Source organism: Triturus cristatus, chromosome 8, assembly GCF_964204655.1.
Source record: "Triturus cristatus chromosome 8, aTriCri1.1, whole genome shotgun sequence".
NCBI lineage: Eukaryota > Metazoa > Chordata > Amphibia > Caudata > Salamandridae > Triturus > Triturus cristatus.
Window position 1 is genome coordinate 735,766,900 of NC_140591.1, and position 18,269 is coordinate 735,785,168.

General features: G+C 41.9%; 15 non-coding genes across 15 annotated transcripts; all 15 read left to right on the top strand.

Moving 5' to 3' along the window:
* The first annotated feature begins 670 nt into the window (after positions 1 to 670).
* On the top strand, positions 671 to 742 carry TRNAP-UGG (transfer RNA proline (anticodon UGG)). Its single transcript has one exon. It is a non-coding gene; the product is annotated as a tRNA-Pro (tRNA).
* A 272-nt stretch (positions 743 to 1,014) lies between these two features.
* On the top strand, positions 1,015 to 1,087 carry TRNAV-CAC (transfer RNA valine (anticodon CAC)). Its single transcript has one exon. It is a non-coding gene; the product is annotated as a tRNA-Val (tRNA).
* A 1,980-nt stretch (positions 1,088 to 3,067) lies between these two features.
* TRNAP-UGG (transfer RNA proline (anticodon UGG)) lies at positions 3,068 to 3,139 on the top strand. The gene has a single exon. It is a non-coding gene; the product is annotated as a tRNA-Pro (tRNA).
* A 272-nt stretch (positions 3,140 to 3,411) lies between these two features.
* On the top strand, positions 3,412 to 3,484 carry TRNAV-CAC (transfer RNA valine (anticodon CAC)). Its single transcript has one exon. It is a non-coding gene; the product is annotated as a tRNA-Val (tRNA).
* Positions 3,485 to 5,464: 1,980 nt separating this feature from the next.
* TRNAP-UGG (transfer RNA proline (anticodon UGG)) lies at positions 5,465 to 5,536 on the top strand. Its single transcript has one exon. It is a non-coding gene; the product is annotated as a tRNA-Pro (tRNA).
* A 272-nt stretch (positions 5,537 to 5,808) lies between these two features.
* On the top strand, positions 5,809 to 5,881 carry TRNAV-CAC (transfer RNA valine (anticodon CAC)). The gene has a single exon. It is a non-coding gene; the product is annotated as a tRNA-Val (tRNA).
* A 1,980-nt stretch (positions 5,882 to 7,861) lies between these two features.
* TRNAP-UGG (transfer RNA proline (anticodon UGG)) lies at positions 7,862 to 7,933 on the top strand. Its single transcript has one exon. It is a non-coding gene; the product is annotated as a tRNA-Pro (tRNA).
* Positions 7,934 to 8,205: 272 nt separating this feature from the next.
* Positions 8,206 to 8,278, top strand: TRNAV-CAC (transfer RNA valine (anticodon CAC)). Its single transcript has one exon. It is a non-coding gene; the product is annotated as a tRNA-Val (tRNA).
* A 2,324-nt stretch (positions 8,279 to 10,602) lies between these two features.
* Positions 10,603 to 10,675, top strand: TRNAV-CAC (transfer RNA valine (anticodon CAC)). The gene has a single exon. It is a non-coding gene; the product is annotated as a tRNA-Val (tRNA).
* Positions 10,676 to 12,655: 1,980 nt separating this feature from the next.
* On the top strand, positions 12,656 to 12,727 carry TRNAP-UGG (transfer RNA proline (anticodon UGG)). Its single transcript has one exon. It is a non-coding gene; the product is annotated as a tRNA-Pro (tRNA).
* Positions 12,728 to 12,999: 272 nt separating this feature from the next.
* On the top strand, positions 13,000 to 13,072 carry TRNAV-CAC (transfer RNA valine (anticodon CAC)). The gene has a single exon. It is a non-coding gene; the product is annotated as a tRNA-Val (tRNA).
* Positions 13,073 to 15,052: 1,980 nt separating this feature from the next.
* TRNAP-UGG (transfer RNA proline (anticodon UGG)) lies at positions 15,053 to 15,124 on the top strand. Its single transcript has one exon. It is a non-coding gene; the product is annotated as a tRNA-Pro (tRNA).
* Positions 15,125 to 15,396: 272 nt separating this feature from the next.
* On the top strand, positions 15,397 to 15,469 carry TRNAV-CAC (transfer RNA valine (anticodon CAC)). Its single transcript has one exon. It is a non-coding gene; the product is annotated as a tRNA-Val (tRNA).
* Positions 15,470 to 17,449: 1,980 nt separating this feature from the next.
* On the top strand, positions 17,450 to 17,521 carry TRNAP-UGG (transfer RNA proline (anticodon UGG)). The gene has a single exon. It is a non-coding gene; the product is annotated as a tRNA-Pro (tRNA).
* A 272-nt stretch (positions 17,522 to 17,793) lies between these two features.
* TRNAV-CAC (transfer RNA valine (anticodon CAC)) lies at positions 17,794 to 17,866 on the top strand. The gene has a single exon. It is a non-coding gene; the product is annotated as a tRNA-Val (tRNA).
* The last annotated feature ends 403 nt before the right edge of the window (positions 17,867 to 18,269 follow it).

The following is an 18,269-nucleotide window of genomic DNA, read 5'->3' on the forward strand; positions in this document are numbered from 1 at the left end:
AGTGTTGGCAGCTTTTCCTCTGACCCTGGCCACTTTTACAAGCAATCCTATGATAGTCAGCAGGACCCACCCTAAAAAGGAAGGGGCATCCACTTGGACCCTTTCCACCTTTTCTAAATCTCGCCTGATCGAGCCTGATTGAGCACTGATTGAGCAGATAAGCACATGTCATTCTCATTTCAGAAAGGTATTGGTTAGCTTGCTGCTAGCAGCTCAGTTATGTTATGATGTTAGAGGCTATGCAAGGAATGCTTTAGTCCAGCGATATGCAGTTTTTATTGCGCCTTGCATTCAGCAGGAAGATCTTTAGCTTGAATCTGTGGCCTAGGTATTCACCTTGGTATTTCTTTTGGCACAAAGTGAAGGAGTATTTAAGAGAAAATGCACAATGTGTTTCTTATGTTGTTATGAACAACTTGTTACTCTTTCTCATTAAGCTTCAGCCACTGAAGAAATATATAAATAAGGGCTGACTTCCTGTAAGACGTGTCCAAAGCTGGGACGGAATAAAAGGAGACACTTGTAAATGATAGTGCTATCGTTTGAGAAAGGGTAAGTTGAGACTGACTTTCATGCGTATTCACAGACCAAGCATCATAAAGATACCAGCATGATCTTCATTGCGGGCTTAGAGCCGGTATTAGCTTTTGAGAGGTAAGAGGATTTTGAGGGCTCGTTGGTCTAGGGGTATGATTCTCGCTTTGGGTGCGAGAGGTCCCGGGTTCAAATCCCGGACGAGCCCTTTTCTTGGTACTCTTTTCAAGTTGTTTTGAAGTTTGCGTTTCAAAACCAACATCAATTTTTTCTTTGCAGTAGTGGATAATTCTTTGCTAGAGTCTCATGCTTCAGCCCTGCCCAGTCTGAGCTAATACCAAACATCTGGTCTTGCATGGCATGTACGAGCGTTCAGCTAGGGATGTCGGGCAGGTTGCATGAAAGAAATCTAAAGCCAGAGGCCCATGGAATAGCCAGTTCGGAGCAGTTTCATTACAGAAAAATCAACTGTAGGTATCTGTTTCTGTAGTGTAGTGGTTATCACGTTCGCCTCACACGCGAAAGGTCCCCGGTTCGAAACCGGGCAGAAACAGTTGTTATATTGTGTTGGCTACAATGTTGATAGGTGCCGTTTTGCCATGGAATTGTCCAAGCCCTGAAGATTATTTCATGCAATCTCGTTCCAAGAAAGGGAATTCTCTCAAAACACTAAAGTAATCGGCGTGTGGATGTATCTGTTGGTTCTCAGACCTTGCTTTCAAAAGAGCCCTGCAATCGGTTCACTGCTCACCTAGAACAAGCATTAACATGGAGAATTGTTGGCACCAACAGGAATCTTATTTTAGTGGAGTGTTTCTGGCTTTGAGTGCAGAGGCCCTCGGCTCAATTCCAAGATGATCCTTCTCAGGGTGATGATACAAATGCATTGTCACCTTTACGTTTAATGTCAGAATCATTTATTTCTAGTTGGTGGTGTAAGAATGTTTGCAACAGTATGGCGATTTTTCCTAGCCATGCATGAATGAAAGCATATCACTCGCCTTTAGGTGTTTTTCTAATACATTGATATTTGCATCTTCCTTCCTAGCCTGCATGTTTGACTATCTTACAGGCTGCATGTAATAAGTATCACATCAGGGCCCTTCTTCTACTCAATTCACAACTGTTCTATCACGACATAGATAAGAAAGCTGCATCTGCTTTTGTTGTGTAGTGGTAATCAGGTTTACCTGACGTGTGAAAGCCCCATGCTTTGAAAGTACACAGTAACAAAGAAACCGATGACTTTTATAAAAAGGTGTCATGTGTGTCTCTTACTTTGCACAAAAAGTGCCAGAGATGACTTCATTTGCAGTCACTTGAAAAGTAGGGATTCTCCAATAAATGGTAAATGGTTGAAACAAATCTGAAGAAATGCATGACATACCTGTGTGTGTGTGTGTATGCATGTATGTATATATAGGGAGAGAGAGAGCGTCAATATAAACAGACTTTATTTCAATCAAGCTGTCTTTTCTATCCTTCAGGAGCAGAATGTTCTGATCATCAGCGCTCCAGAATGTAGTGTTTTCTTGGCAAGCATCACATATTGTGATGTGTTAGCTAAAAGTTCCATATCCTAGAGACTGATATATTCCTCTGTACTTGTACCTTGGGGATTCATCAAAACCTGGCATCATAAGCAGCTTTCTACTGCCACAGACTGGACAGCGAAACAATTTAAAATATCCCAGAAAAAGAAAATAAGCATGCTTAATCAGAGCTTTCTGGACAGGAAGGACATTTGAGCAAGTGAGGAATAAGCACTGCTTTTGTTAATTTGCATAGGCAGAATAGAGACTTCTGGGAAAAGGCCGAAATTACAGTCACAGAAAATGGCTGCATCTATAGAGAACGCTAAGAAGTGTTGGCAGCTTTTCCTCTGACCCTGGCCACTTTTACAAGCAATCCTATGATAGTCAGCAGGACCCACCCTAAAAAGGAAGGGGCATCCACTTGGACCCTTTCCACCTTTTCTAAATCTCGCCTGATCGAGCCTGATTGAGCACTGATTGAGCAGATAAGCACATGTCATTCTCATTTCAGAAAGGTATTGGTTAGCTTGCTGCTAGCAGCTCAGTTATGTTATGATGTTAGAGGCTATGCAAGGAATGCTTTAGTCCAGCGATATGCAGTTTTTAATGCGCCTTGCATTCAGCAGGAAGATCTTTAGCTTGAATCTGTGTCCTAGGTATTCACCTTGGTATTTCTTTTGGCACAAAGTGAAGGAGTATTTAAGAGAAAATGCACAATGTGTTTCTTATGTTGTTATGAACAACTTGTTACTCTTTCTCATTAAGCTTCAGCCACTGAAGAAATATATAAATAAGGGCTGACTTCCTGTAAGACGTGTCCAAAGCTGGGACGGAATAAAAGGAGACACTTGTAAATGATAGTGCTATCGTTTGAGAAAGGGTAAGTTGAGACTGACTTTCATGCGTATTCACAGACCAAGCATCATAAAGATACCAGCATGATCTTCATTGCGGGCTTAGAGCCGGTATTAGCTTTTGAGAGGTAAGAGGATTTTGAGGGCTCGTTGGTCTAGGGGTATGATTCTCGCTTTGGGTGCGAGAGGTCCCGGGTTCAAATCCCGGACGAGCCCTTTTCTTGGTACTCTTTTCAAGTTGTTTTGAAGTTTGCGTTTCAAAACCAACATCAATTTTTTCTTTGCAGTAGTGGATAATTCTTTGCTAGAGTCTCATGCTTCAGCCCTGCCCAGTCTGAGCTAATACCAAACATCTGGTCTTGCATGGCATGTACGAGCGTTCAGCTAGGGATGTCGGGCAGGTTGCATGAAAGAAATCTAAAGCCAGAGGCCCATGGAATAGCCAGTTCGGAGCAGTTTCATTACAGAAAAATCAACTGTAGGTATCTGTTTCTGTAGTGTAGTGGTTATCACGTTCGCCTCACACGCGAAAGGTCCCCGGTTCGAAACCGGGCAGAAACAGTTGTTATATTGTGTTGGCTACAATGTTGATAGGTGCCGTTTTGCCATGGAATTGTCCAAGCCCTGAAGATTATTTCATGCAATCTCGTTCCAAGAAAGGGAATTCTCTCAAAACACTAAAGTAATCGGCGTGTGGATGTATCTGTTGGTTCTCAGACCTTGCTTTCAAAAGAGCCCTGCAATCGGTTCACTGCTCACCTAGAACAAGCATTAACATGGAGAATTGTTGGCACCAACAGGAATCTTATTTTAGTGGAGTGTTTCTGGCTTTGAGTGCAGAGGCCCTCGGCTCAATTCCAAGATGATCCTTCTCAGGGTGATGATACAAATGCATTGTCACCTTTACGTTTAATGTCAGAATCATTTATTTCCAGTTGGTGGTGTAAGAATGTTTGCAACAGTATGGCGATTTTTCCTAGCCATGCATGAATGAAAGCATATCACTCGCCTTTAGGTGTTTTTCTAATACATTGATATTTGCATCTTCCTTCCTAGCCTGCATGTTTGACTATCTTACAGGCTGCATGTAATAAGTATCACATCAGGGCCCTTCTTCTACTCAATTCACAACTGTTCTATCACGACATAGATAAGAAAGCTGCATCTGCTTTTGTTGTGTAGTGGTAATCAGGTTTACCTGACGTGTGAAAGCCCCATGCTTTGAAAGTACACAGTAACAAAGAAACCGATGACTTTTATAAAAAGGTGTCATGTGTGTCTCTTACTTTGCACAAAAAGTGCCAGAGATGACTTCATTTGCAGTCACTTGAAAAGTAGGGATTCTCCAATAAATGGTAAATGGTTGAAACAAATCTGAAGAAATGCATGACATACCTGTGTGTGTGTGTGTATGCATGTATGTATATATAGGGAGAGAGAGAGCGTCAATATAAACAGACTTTATTTCAATCAAGCTGTCTTTTCTATCCTTCAGGAGCAGAATGTTCTGATCATCAGCGCTCCAGAATGTAGTGTTTTCTTGGCAAGCATCACATATTGTGATGTGTTAGCTAAAAGTTCCATATCCTAGAGACTGATATATTCCTCTGTACTTGTACCTTGGGGATTCATCAAAACCTGGCATCATAAGCAGCTTTCTACTGCCACAGACTGGACAGCGAAACAATTTAAAATATCCCAGAAAAAGAAAATAAGCATGCTTAATCAGAGCTTTCTGGACAGGAAGGACATTTGAGCAAGTGAGGAATAAGCACTGCTTTTGTTAATTTGCATAGGCAGAATAGAGACTTCTGGGAAAAGGCCGAAATTACAGTCACAGAAAATGGCTGCATCTATAGAGAACGCTAAGAAGTGTTGGCAGCTTTTCCTCTGACCCTGGCCACTTTTACAAGCAATCCTATGATAGTCAGCAGGACCCACCCTAAAAAGGAAGGGGCATCCACTTGGACCCTTTCCACCTTTTCTAAATCTCGCCTGATCGAGCCTGATTGAGCACTGATTGAGCAGATAAGCACATGTCATTCTCATTTCAGAAAGGTATTGGTTAGCTTGCTGCTAGCAGCTCAGTTATGTTATGATGTTAGAGGCTATGCAAGGAATGCTTTAGTCCAGCGATATGCAGTTTTTAATGCGCCTTGCATTCAGCAGGAAGATCTTTAGCTTGAATCTGTGGCCTAGGTATTCACCTTGGTATTTCTTTTGGCACAAAGTGAAGGAGTATTTAAGAGAAAATGCACAATGTGTTTCTTATGTTGTTATGAACAACTTGTTACTCTTTCTCATTAAGCTTCAGCCACTGAAGAAATATATAAATAAGGGCTGACTTCCTGTAAGACGTGTCCAAAGCTGGGACGGAATAAAAGGAGACACTTGTAAATGATAGTGCTATCGTTTGAGAAAGGGTAAGTTGAGACTGACTTTCATGCGTATTCACAGACCAAGCATCATAAAGATACCAGCATGATCTTCATTGCGGGCTTAGAGCCGGTATTAGCTTTTGAGAGGTAAGAGGATTTTGAGGGCTCGTTGGTCTAGGGGTATGATTCTCGCTTTGGGTGCGAGAGGTCCCGGGTTCAAATCCCGGACGAGCCCTTTTCTTGGTACTCTTTTCAAGTTGTTTTGAAGTTTGCGTTTCAAAACCAACATCAATTTTTTCTTTGCAGTAGTGGATAATTCTTTGCTAGAGTCTCATGCTTCAGCCCTGCCCAGTCTGAGCTAATACCAAACATCTGGTCTTGCATGGCATGTACGAGCGTTCAGCTAGGGATGTCGGGCAGGTTGCATGAAAGAAATCTAAAGCCAGAGGCCCATGGAATAGCCAGTTCGGAGCAGTTTCATTACAGAAAAATCAACTGTAGGTATCTGTTTCTGTAGTGTAGTGGTTATCACGTTCGCCTCACACGCGAAAGGTCCCCGGTTCGAAACCGGGCAGAAACAGTTGTTATATTGTGTTGGCTACAATGTTGATAGGTGCCGTTTTGCCATGGAATTGTCCAAGCCCTGAAGATTATTTCATGCAATCTCGTTCCAAGAAAGGGAATTCTCTCAAAACACTAAAGTAATCGGCGTGTGGATGTATCTGTTGGTTCTCAGACCTTGCTTTCAAAAGAGCCCTGCAATCGGTTCACTGCTCACCTAGAACAAGCATTAACATGGAGAATTGTTGGCACCAACAGGAATCTTATTTTAGTGGAGTGTTTCTGGCTTTGAGTGCAGAGGCCCTCGGCTCAATTCCAAGATGATCCTTCTCAGGGTGATGATACAAATGCATTGTCACCTTTACGTTTAATGTCAGAATCATTTATTTCTAGTTGGTGGTGTAAGAATGTTTGCAACAGTATGGCGATTTTTCCTAGCCATGCATGAATGAAAGCATATCACTCGCCTTTAGGTGTTTTTCTAATACATTGATATTTGCATCTTCCTTCCTAGCCTGCATGTTTGACTATCTTACAGGCTGCATGTAATAAGTATCACATCAGGGCCCTTCTTCTACTCAATTCACAACTGTTCTATCACGACATAGATAAGAAAGCTGCATCTGCTTTTGTTGTGTAGTGGTAATCAGGTTTACCTGACGTGTGAAAGCCCCATGCTTTGAAAGTACACAGTAACAAAGAAACCGATGACTTTTATAAAAAGGTGTCATGTGTGTCTCTTACTTTGCACAAAAAGTGCCAGAGATGACTTCATTTGCAGTCACTTGAAAAGTAGGGATTCTCCAATAAATGGTAAATGGTTGAAACAAATCTGAAGAAATGCATGACATACCTGTGTGTGTGTGTGTATGCATGTATGTATATATAGGGAGAGAGAGAGCGTCAATATAAACAGACTTTATTTCAATCAAGCTGTCTTTTCTATCCTTCAGGAGCAGAATGTTCTGATCATCAGCGCTCCAGAATGTAGTGTTTTCTTGGCAAGCATCACATATTGTGATGTGTTAGCTAAAAGTTCCATATCCTAGAGACTGATATATTCCTCTGTACTTGTACCTTGGGGATTCATCAAAACCTGGCATCATAAGCAGCTTTCTACTGCCACAGACTGGACAGCGAAACAATTTAAAATATCCCAGAAAAAGAAAATAAGCATGCTTAATCAGAGCTTTCTGGACAGGAAGGACATTTGAGCAAGTGAGGAATAAGCACTGCTTTTGTTAATTTGCATAGGCAGAATAGAGACTTCTGGGAAAAGGCCGAAATTACAGTCACAGAAAATGGCTGCATCTATAGAGAACGCTAAGAAGTGTTGGCAGCTTTTCCTCTGACCCTGGCCACTTTTACAAGCAATCCTATGATAGTCAGCAGGACCCACCCTAAAAAGGAAGGGGCATCCACTTGGACCCTTTCCACCTTTTCTAAATCTCGCCTGATCGAGCCTGATTGAGCACTGATTGAGCAGATAAGCACATGTCATTCTCATTTCAGAAAGGTATTGGTTAGCTTGCTGCTAGCAGCTCAGTTATGTTATGATGTTAGAGGCTATGCAAGGAATGCTTTAGTCCAGCGATATGCAGTTTTTAATGCGCCTTGCATTCAGCAGGAAGATCTTTAGCTTGAATCTGTGGCCTAGGTATTCACCTTGGTATTTCTTTTGGCACAAAGTGAAGGAGTATTTAAGAGAAAATGCACAATGTGTTTCTTATGTTGTTATGAACAACTTGTTACTCTTTCTCATTAAGCTTCAGCCACTGAAGAAATATATAAATAAGGGCTGACTTCCTGTAAGACGTGTCCAAAGCTGGGACGGAATAAAAGGAGACACTTGTAAATGATAGTGCTATCGTTTGAGAAAGGGTAAGTTGAGACTGACTTTCATGCGTATTCACAGACCAAGCATCATAAAGATACCAGCATGATCTTCATTGCGGGCTTAGAGCCGGTATTAGCTTTTGAGAGGTAAGAGGATTTTGAGGGCTCGTTGGTCTAGGGGTATGATTCTCGCTTTGGGTGCGAGAGGTCCCGGGTTCAAATCCCGGACGAGCCCTTTTCTTGGTACTCTTTTCAAGTTGTTTTGAAGTTTGCGTTTCAAAACCAACATCAATTTTTTCTTTGCAGTAGTGGATAATTCTTTGCTAGAGTCTCATGCTTCAGCCCTGCCCAGTCTGAGCTAATACCAAACATCTGGTCTTGCATGGCATGTACGAGCGTTCAGCTAGGGATGTCGGGCAGGTTGCATGAAAGAAATCTAAAGCCAGAGGCCCATGGAATAGCCAGTTCGGAGCAGTTTCATTACAGAAAAATCAACTGTAGGTATCTGTTTCTGTAGTGTAGTGGTTATCACGTTCGCCTCACACGCGAAAGGTCCCCGGTTCGAAACCGGGCAGAAACAGTTGTTATATTGTGTTGGCTACAATGTTGATAGGTGCCGTTTTGCCATGGAATTGTCCAAGCCCTGAAGATTATTTCATGCAATCTCGTTCCAAGAAAGGGAATTCTCTCAAAACACTAAAGTAATCGGCGTGTGGATGTATCTGTTGGTTCTCAGACCTTGCTTTCAAAAGAGCCCTGCAATCGGTTCACTGCTCACCTAGAACAAGCATTAACATGGAGAATTGTTGGCACCAACAGGAATCTTATTTTAGTGGAGTGTTTCTGGCTTTGAGTGCAGAGGCCCTCGGCTCAATTCCAAGATGATCCTTCTCAGGGTGATGATACAAATGCATTGTCACCTTTACGTTTAATGTCAGAATCATTTATTTCCAGTTGGTGGTGTAAGAATGTTTGCAACAGTATGGCGATTTTTCCTAGCCATGCATGAATGAAAGCATATCACTCGCCTTTAGGTGTTTTTCTAATACATTGATATTTGCATCTTCCTTCCTAGCCTGCATGTTTGACTATCTTACAGGCTGCATGTAATAAGTATCACATCAGGGCCCTTCTTCTACTCAATTCACAACTGTTCTATAACGACATAGATAAGAAAGCTGCATCTGCTTTTGTTGTGTAGTGGTAATCAGGTTTACCTGACGTGTGAAAGCCCCATGCTTTGAAAGTACACAGTAACAAAGAAACCGATGACTTTTATAAAAAGGTGTCATGTGTGTCTCTTACTTTGCACAAAAAGTGCCAGAGATGACTTCATTTGCAGTCACTTGAAAAGTAGGGATTCTCCAATAAATGGTAAATGGTTGAAACAAATCTGAAGAAATGCATGACATACCTGTGTGTGTGTGTGTATGCATGTATGTATATATAGGGAGAGAGAGAGCGTCAATATAAACAGACTTTATTTCAATCAAGCTGTCTTTTCTATCCTTCAGGAGCAGAATGTTCTGATCATCAGCGCTCCAGAATGTAGTGTTTTCTTGGCAAGCATCACATATTGTGATGTGTTAGCTAAAAGTTCCATATCCTAGAGACTGATATATTCCTCTGTACTTGTACCTTGGGGATTCATCAAAACCTGGCATCATAAGCAGCTTTCTACTGCCACAGACTGGACAGCGAAACAATTTAAAATATCCCAGAAAAAGAAAATAAGCATGCTTAATCAGAGCTTTCTGGACAGGAAGGACATTTGAGCAAGTGAGGAATAAGCACTGCTTTTGTTAATTTGCATAGGCAGAATAGAGACTTCTGGGAAAAGGCCGAAATTACAGTCACAGAAAATGGCTGCATCTATAGAGAACGCTAAGAAGTGTTGGCAGCTTTTCCTCTGACCCTGGCCACTTTTACAAGCAATCCTATGATAGTCAGCAGGACCCACCCTAAAAAGGAAGGGGCATCCACTTGGACCCTTTCCACCTTTTCTAAATCTCGCCTGATTGAGCCTGATTGAGCACTGATTGAGCAGATAAGCACATGTCATTCTCATTTCAGAAAGGTATTGGTTAGCTTGCTGCTAGCAGCTCAGTTATGTTATGATGTTAGAGGCTATGCAAGGAATGCTTTAGTCCAGCGATATGCAGTTTTTATTGCGCCTTGCATTCAGCAGGAAGATCTTTAGCTTGAATCTGTGGCCTAGGTATTCACCTTGGTATTTCTTTTGGCACAAAGTGAAGGAGTATTTAAGAGAAAATGCACAATGTGTTTCTTATGTTGTTATGAACAACTTGTTACTCTTTCTCATTAAGCTTCAGCCACTGAAGAAATATATAAATAAGGGCTGACTTCCTGTAAGACGTGTCCAAAGCTGGGACGGAATAAAAGGAGACACTTGTAAATGATAGTGCTATCGTTTGAGAAAGGGTAAGTTGAGACTGACTTTCATGCGTATTCACAGACCAAGCATCATAAAGATACCAGCATGATCTTCATTGCGGGCTTAGAGCCGGTATTAGCTTTTGAGAGGTAAGAGGATTTTGAGGGCTCGTTGGTCGAGGGGTATGATTCTCGCTTTGGGTGCGAGAGGTCCCGGGTTCAAATCCCGGACGAGCCCTTTTCTTGGTACTCTTTTCAAGTTGTTTTGAAGTTTGCGTTTCAAAACCAACATCAATTTTTTCTTTGCAGTAGTGGATAATTCTTTGCTAGAGTCTCATGCTTCAGCCCTGCCCAGTCTGAGCTAATACCAAACATCTGGTCTTGCATGGCATGTACGAGCGTTCAGCTAGGGATGTCGGGCAGGTTGCATGAAAGAAATCTAAAGCCAGAGGCCCATGGAATAGCCAGTTCGGAGCAGTTTCATTACAGAAAAATCAACTGTAGGTATCTGTTTCTGTAGTGTAGTGGTTATCACGTTCGCCTCACACGCGAAAGGTCCCCGGTTCGAAACCGGGCAGAAACAGTTGTGATATTGTGTTGGCTACAATGTTGATAGGTGCCGTTTTGCCATGGAATTGTCCAAGCCCTGAAGATTATTTCATGCAATCTCGTTCCAAGAAAGGGAATTCTCTCAAAACACTAAAGTAATCGGCGTGTGGATGTATCTGTTGGTTCTCAGACCTTGCTTTCAAAAGAGCCCTGCAATCGGTTCACTGCTCACCTAGAACAAGCATTAACATGGAGAATTGTTGGCACCAACAGGAATCTTATTTTAGTGGAGTGTTTCTGGCTTTGAGTGCAGAGGCCCTCGGCTCAATTCCAAGATGATCCTTCTCAGGGTGATGATACAAATGCATTGTCACCTTTACGTTTAATGTCAGAATCATTTATTTCCAGTTGGTGGTGTAAGAATGTTTGCAACAGTATGGCGATTTTTCCTAGCCATGCATGAATGAAAGCATATCACTCGCCTTTAGGTGTTTTTCTAATACATTGATATTTGCATCTTCCTTCCTAGCCTGCATGTTTGACTATCTTACAGGCTGCATGTAATAAGTATCACATCAGGGCCCTTCTTCTACTCAATTCACAACTGTTCTATCACGACATAGATAAGAAAGCTGCATCTGCTTTTGTTGTGTAGTGGTAATCAGGTTTACCTGACGTGTGAAAGCCCCATGCTTTGAAAGTACACAGTAACAAAGAAACCGATGACTTTTATAAAAAGGTGTCATGTGTGTCTCTTACTTTGCACAAAAAGTGCCAGAGATGACTTCATTTGCAGTCACTTGAAAAGTAGGGATTCTCCAATAAATGGTAAATGGTTGAAACAAATCTGAAGAAATGCATGACATACCTGTGTGTGTGTGTGTATGCATGTATGTATATATAGGGAGAGAGAGAGCGTCAATATAAACAGACTTTATTTCAATCAAGCTGTCTTTTCTATCCTTCAGGAGCAGAATGTTCTGATCATCAGCGCTCCAGAATGTAGTGTTTTCTTGGCAAGCATCACATATTGTGATGTGTTAGCTAAAAGTTCCATATCCTAGAGACTGATATATTCCTCTGTACTTGTACCTTGGGGATTCATCAAAACCTGGCATCATAAGCAGCTTTCTACTGCCACAGACTGGACAGCGAAACAATTTAAAATATCCCAGAAAAAGAAAATAAGCATGCTTAATCAGAGCTTTCTGGACAGGAAGGACATTTGAGCAAGTGAGGAATAAGCACTGCTTTTGTTAATTTGCATAGGCAGAATAGAGACTTCTGGGAAAAGGCCGAAATTACAGTCACAGAAAATGGCTGCATCTATAGAGAACGCTAAGAAGTGTTGGCAGCTTTTCCTCTGACCCTGGCCACTTTTACAAGCAATCCTATGATAGTCAGCAGGACCCACCCTAAAAAGGAAGGGGCATCCACTTGGACCCTTTCCACCTTTTCTAAATCTCGCCTGATCGAGCCTGATTGAGCACTGATTGAGCAGATAAGCACATGTCATTCTCATTTCAGAAAGGTATTGGTTAGCTTGCTGCTAGCAGCTCAGTTATGTTATGATGTTAGAGGCTATGCAAGGAATGCTTTAGTCCAGCGATATGCAGTTTTTAATGCGCCTTGCATTCAGCAGGAAGATCTTTAGCTTGAATCTGTGGCCTAGGTATTCACCTTGGTATTTCTTTTGGCACAAAGTGAAGGAGTATTTAAGAGAAAATGCACAATGTGTTTCTTATGTTGTTATGAACAACTTGTTACTCTTTCTCATTAAGCTTCAGCCACTGAAGAAATATATAAATAAGGGCTGACTTCCTGTAAGACGTGTCCAAAGCTGGGACGGAATAAAAGGAGACACTTGTAAATGATAGTGCTATCGTTTGAGAAAGGGTAAGTTGAGACTGACTTTCATGCGTATTCACAGACCAAGCATCATAAAGATACCAGCATGATCTTCATTGCGGGCTTAGAGCCGGTATTAGCTTTTGAGAGGTAAGAGGATTTTGAGGGCTCGTTGGTCTAGGGGTATGATTCTCGCTTTGGGTGCGAGAGGTCCCGGGTTCAAATCCCGGACGAGCCCTTTTCTTGGTACTCTTTTCAAGTTGTTTTGAAGTTTGCGTTTCAAAACCAACATCAATTTTTTCTTTGCAGTAGTGGATAATTCTTTGCTAGAGTCTCATGCTTCAGCCCTGCCCAGTCTGAGCTAATACCAAACATCTGGTCTTGCATGGCATGTACGAGCGTTCAGCTAGGGATGTCGGGCAGGTTGCATGAAAGAAATCTAAAGCCAGAGGCCCATGGAATAGCCAGTTCGGAGCAGTTTCATTACAGAAAAATCAACTGTAGGTATCTGTTTCTGTAGTGTAGTGGTTATCACGTTCGCCTCACACGCGAAAGGTCCCCGGTTCGAAACCGGGCAGAAACAGTTGTTATATTGTGTTGGCTACAATGTTGATAGGTGCCGTTTTGCCATGGAATTGTCCAAGCCCTGAAGATTATTTCATGCAATCTCGTTCCAAGAAAGGGAATTCTCTCAAAACACTAAAGTAATCGGCGTGTGGATGTATCTGTTGGTTCTCAGACCTTGCTTTCAAAAGAGCCCTGCAATCGGTTCACTGCTCACCTAGAACAAGCATTAACATGGAGAATTGTTGGCACCAACAGGAATCTTATTTTAGTGGAGTGTTTCTGGCTTTGAGTGCAGAGGCCCTCGGCTCAATTCCAAGATGATCCTTCTCAGGGTGATGATACAAATGCATTGTCACCTTTACGTTTAATGTCAGAATCATTTATTTCCAGTTGGTGGTGTAAGAATGTTTGCAACAGTATGGCGATTTTTCCTAGCCATGCATGAATGAAAGCATATCACTCGCCTTTAGGTGTTTTTCTAATACATTGATATTTGCATCTTCCTTCCTAGCCTGCATGTTTGACTATCTTACAGGCTGCATGTAATAAGTATCACATCAGGGCCCTTCTTCTACTCAATTCACAACTGTTCTATCACGACATAGATAAGAAAGCTGCATCTGCTTTTGTTGTGTAGTGGTAATCAGGTTTACCTGACGTGTGAAAGCCCCATGCTTTGAAAGTACACAGTAACAAAGAAACCGATGACTTTTATAAAAAGGTGTCATGTGTGTCTCTTACTTTGCACAAAAAGTGCCAGAGATGACTTCATTTGCAGTCACTTGAAAAGTAGGGATTCTCCAATAAATGGTAAATGGTTGAAACAAATCTGAAGAAATGCATGACATACCTGTGTGTGTGTGTGTATGCATGTATGTATATATAGGGAGAGAGAGAGCGTCAATATAAACAGACTTTATTTCAATCAAGCTGTCTTTTCTATCCTTCAGGAGCAGAATGTTCTGATCATCAGCGCTCCAGAATGTAGTGTTTTCTTGGCAAGCATCACATATTGTGATGTGTTAGCTAAAAGTTCCATATCCTAGAGACTGATATATTCCTCTGTACTTGTACCTTGGGGATTCATCAAAACCTGGCATCATAAGCAGCTTTCTACTGCCACAGACTGGACAGCGAAACAATTTAAAATATCCCAGAAAAAGAAAATAAGCATGCTTAATCAGAGCTTTCTGGACAGGAAGGACATTTGAGCAAGTGAGGAATAAGCACTGCTTTTGTTAATTTGCATAGGCAGAATAGAGACTTCTGGGAAAAGGCCGAAATTACAGTCACAGAAAATGGCTGCATCTATAGAGAACGCTAAGAAGTGTTGGCAGCTTTTCCTCTGACCCTGGCCACTTTTACAAGCAATCCTATGATAGTCAGCAGGACCCACCCTAAAAAGGAAGGGGCATCCACTTGGACCCTTTCCACCTTTTCTAAATCTCGCCTGATCGAGCCTGATTGAGCACTGATTGAGCAGATAAGCACATGTCATTCTCATTTCAGAAAGGTATTGGTTAGCTTGCTGCTAGCAGCTCAGTTATGTTATGATGTTAGAGGCTATGCAAGGAATGCTTTAGTCCAGCGATATGCAGTTTTTAATGCGCCTTGCATTCAGCAGGAAGATCTTTAGCTTGAATCTGTGGCCTAGGTATTCACCTTGGTATTTCTTTTGGCACAAAGTGAAGGAGTATTTAAGAGAAAATGCACAATGTGTTTCTTATGTTGTTATGAACAACTTGTTACTCTTTCTCATTAAGCTTCAGCCACTGAAGAAATATATAAATAAGGGCTGACTTCCTGTAAGACGTGTCCAAAGCTGGGACGGAATAAAAGGAGACACTTGTAAATGATAGTGCTATCGTTTGAGAAAGGGTAAGTTGAGACTGACTTTCATGCGTATTCACAGACCAAGCATCATAAAGATACCAGCATGATCTTCATTGCGGGCTTAGAGCCGGTATTAGCTTTTGAGAGGTAAGAGGATTTTGAGGGCTCGTTGGTCTAGGGGTATGATTCTCGCTTTGGGTGCGAGAGGTCCCGGGTTCAAATCCCGGACGAGCCCTTTTCTTGGTACTCTTTTCAAGTTGTTTTGAAGTTTGCGTTTCAAAACCAACATCAATTTTTTCTTTGCAGTAGTGGATAATTCTTTGCTAGAGTCTCATGCTTCAGCCCTGCCCAGTCTGAGCTAATACCAAACATCTGGTCTTGCATGGCATGTACGAGCGTTCAGCTAGGGATGTCGGGCAGGTTGCATGAAAGAAATCTAAAGCCAGAGGCCCATGGAATAGCCAGTTCGGAGCAGTTTCATTACAGAAAAATCAACTGTAGGTATCTGTTTCTGTAGTGTAGTGGTTATCACGTTCGCCTCACACGCGAAAGGTCCCCGGTTCGAAACCGGGCAGAAACAGTTGTTATATTGTGTTGGCTACAATGTTGATAGGTGCCGTTTTGCCATGGAATTGTCCAAGCCCTGAAGATTATTTCATGCAATCTCGTTCCAAGAAAGGGAATTCTCTCAAAACACTAAAGTAATCGGCGTGTGGATGTATCTGTTGGTTCTCAGACCTTGCTTTCAAAAGAGCCCTGCAATCGGTTCACTGCTCACCTAGAACAAGCATTAACATGGAGAATTGTTGGCACCAACAGGAATCTTATTTTAGTGGAGTGTTTCTGGCTTTGAGTGCAGAGGCCCTCGGCTCAATTCCAAGATGATCCTTCTCAGGGTGATGATACAAATGCATTGTCACCTTTACGTTTAATGTCAGAATCATTTATTTCCAGTTGGTGGTGTAAGAATGTTTGCAACAGTATGGCGATTTTTCCTAGCCATGCATGAATGAAAGCATATCACTCGCCTTTAGGTGTTTTTCTAATACATTGATATTTGCATCTTCCTTCCTAGCCTGCATGTTTGACTATCTTACAGGCTGCATGTAATAAGTATCACATCAGGGCCCTTCTTCTACTCAATTCACAACTGTTCTATCACGACATAGATAAGAAAGCTGCATCTGCTTTTGTTGTGTAGTGGTAATCAGGTTTACCTGACGTGTGAAAGCCCCATGCTTTGAAAGTACACAGTAACAAAGAAACCGATGACTTTTATAAAAAGGTGTCATGTGTGTCTCTTACTTTGCACAAAAAGTGCCAGAGATGACTTCATTTGCAGTCACTTGAAAAGTAGGGATTCTCCAATAAATGGTAAATGGTTGAAACAAATCTGAAGAAATGCATGACATACCTGTGTGTGTGTGTGTATGCATGTATGTATATATAGGGAGAGAGAGAGCGTCAATATAAACAGACTTTATTTCAATCAAGCTGTCTTTTCTATCCTTCAGGAGCAGAATGTTCTGATCATCAGCGCTCCAGAATGTAGTGTTTTCTTGGCAAGCATCACATATTGTGATGTGTTAGCTAAAAGTTCCATATCCTAGAGACTGATATATTCCTCTGTACTTGTACCTTGGGGATTCATCAAAACCTGGCATCATAAGCAGCTTTCTACTGCCACAGACTGGACAGCGAAACAATTTAAAATATCCCAGAAAAAGAAAATAAGCATGCTTAATCAGAGCTTTCTGGACAGGAAGGACATTTGAGCAAGTGAGGAATAAGCACTGCTTTTGTTAATTTGCATAGGCAGAATAGAGACTTCTGGGAAAAGGCCGAAATTACAGTCACAGAAAATGGCTGCATCTATAGAGAACGCTAAGAAGTGTTGGCAGCTTTTCCTCTGACCCTGGCCACTTTTACAAGCAATCCTATGATAGTCAGCAGGACCCACCCTAAAAAGGAAGGGGCATCCACTTGGACCCTTTCCACCTTTTCTAAATCTCGCCTGATCGAGCCTGATTGAGCACTGATTGAGCAGATAAGCACATGTCATTCTCATTTCAGAAAGGTATTGGTTAGCTTGCTGCTAGCAGCTCAGTTATGTTATGATGTTAGAGGCTATGCAAGGAATGCTTTAGTCCAGCGATATGCAGTTTTTAATGCGCCTTGCATTCAGCAGGAAGATCTTTAGCTTGAATCTGTGGCCTAGGTATTCACCTTGGTATTTCTTTTGGCACAAAGTGAAGGAGTATTTAAGAGAAAATGCACAATGTGTTTCTTATGTTGTTATGAACAACTTGTTACTCTTTCTCATTAAGCTTCAGCCACTGAAGAAATATATAAATAAGGGCTGACTTCCTGTAAGACGTGTCCAAAGCTGGGACGGAATAAAAGGAGACACTTGTAAATGATAGTGCTATCGTTTGAGAAAGGGTAAGTTGAGACTGACTTTCATGCGTATTCACAGACCAAGCATCATAAAGATACCAGCATGATCTTCATTGCGGGCTTAGAGCCGGTATTAGCTTTTGAGAGGTAAGAGGATTTTGAGGGCTCGTTGGTCTAGGGGTATGATTCTCGCTTTGGGTGCGAGAGGTCCCGGGTTCAAATCCCGGACGAGCCCTTTTCTTGGTACTCTTTTCAAGTTGTTTTGAAGTTTGCGTTTCAAAACCAACATCAATTTTTTCTTTGCAGTAGTGGATAATTCTTTGCTAGAGTCTCATGCTTCAGCCCTGCCCAGTCTGAGCTAATACCAAACATCTGGTCTTGCATGGCATGTACGAGCGTTCAGCTAGGGATGTCGGGCAGGTTGCATGAAAGAAATCTAAAGCCAGAGGCCCATGGAATAGCCAGTTCGGAGCAGTTTCATTACAGAAAAATCAACTGTAGGTATCTGTTTCTGTAGTGTAGTGGTTATCACGTTCGCCTCACACGCGAAAGGTCCCCGGTTCGAAACCGGGCAGAAACAGTTGTTATATTGTGTTGGCTACAATGTTGATAGGTGCCGTTTTGCCATGGAATTGTCCAAGCCCTGAAGATTATTTCATGCAATCTCGTTCCAAGAAAGGGAATTCTCTCAAAACACTAAAGTAATCGGCGTGTGGATGTATCTGTTGGTTCTCAGACCTTGCTTTCAAAAGAGCCCTGCAATCGGTTCACTGCTCACCTAGAACAAGCATTAACATGGAGAATTGTTGGCACCAACAGGAATCTTATTTTAGTGGAGTGTTTCTGGCTTTGAGTGCAGAGGCCCTCGGCTCAATTCCAAGATGATCCTTCTCAGGGTGATGATACAAATGCATTGTCACCTTTACGTTTAATGTCAGAATCATTTATTTCCAGTTGGTGGTGTAAGAATGTTTGCAACAGTA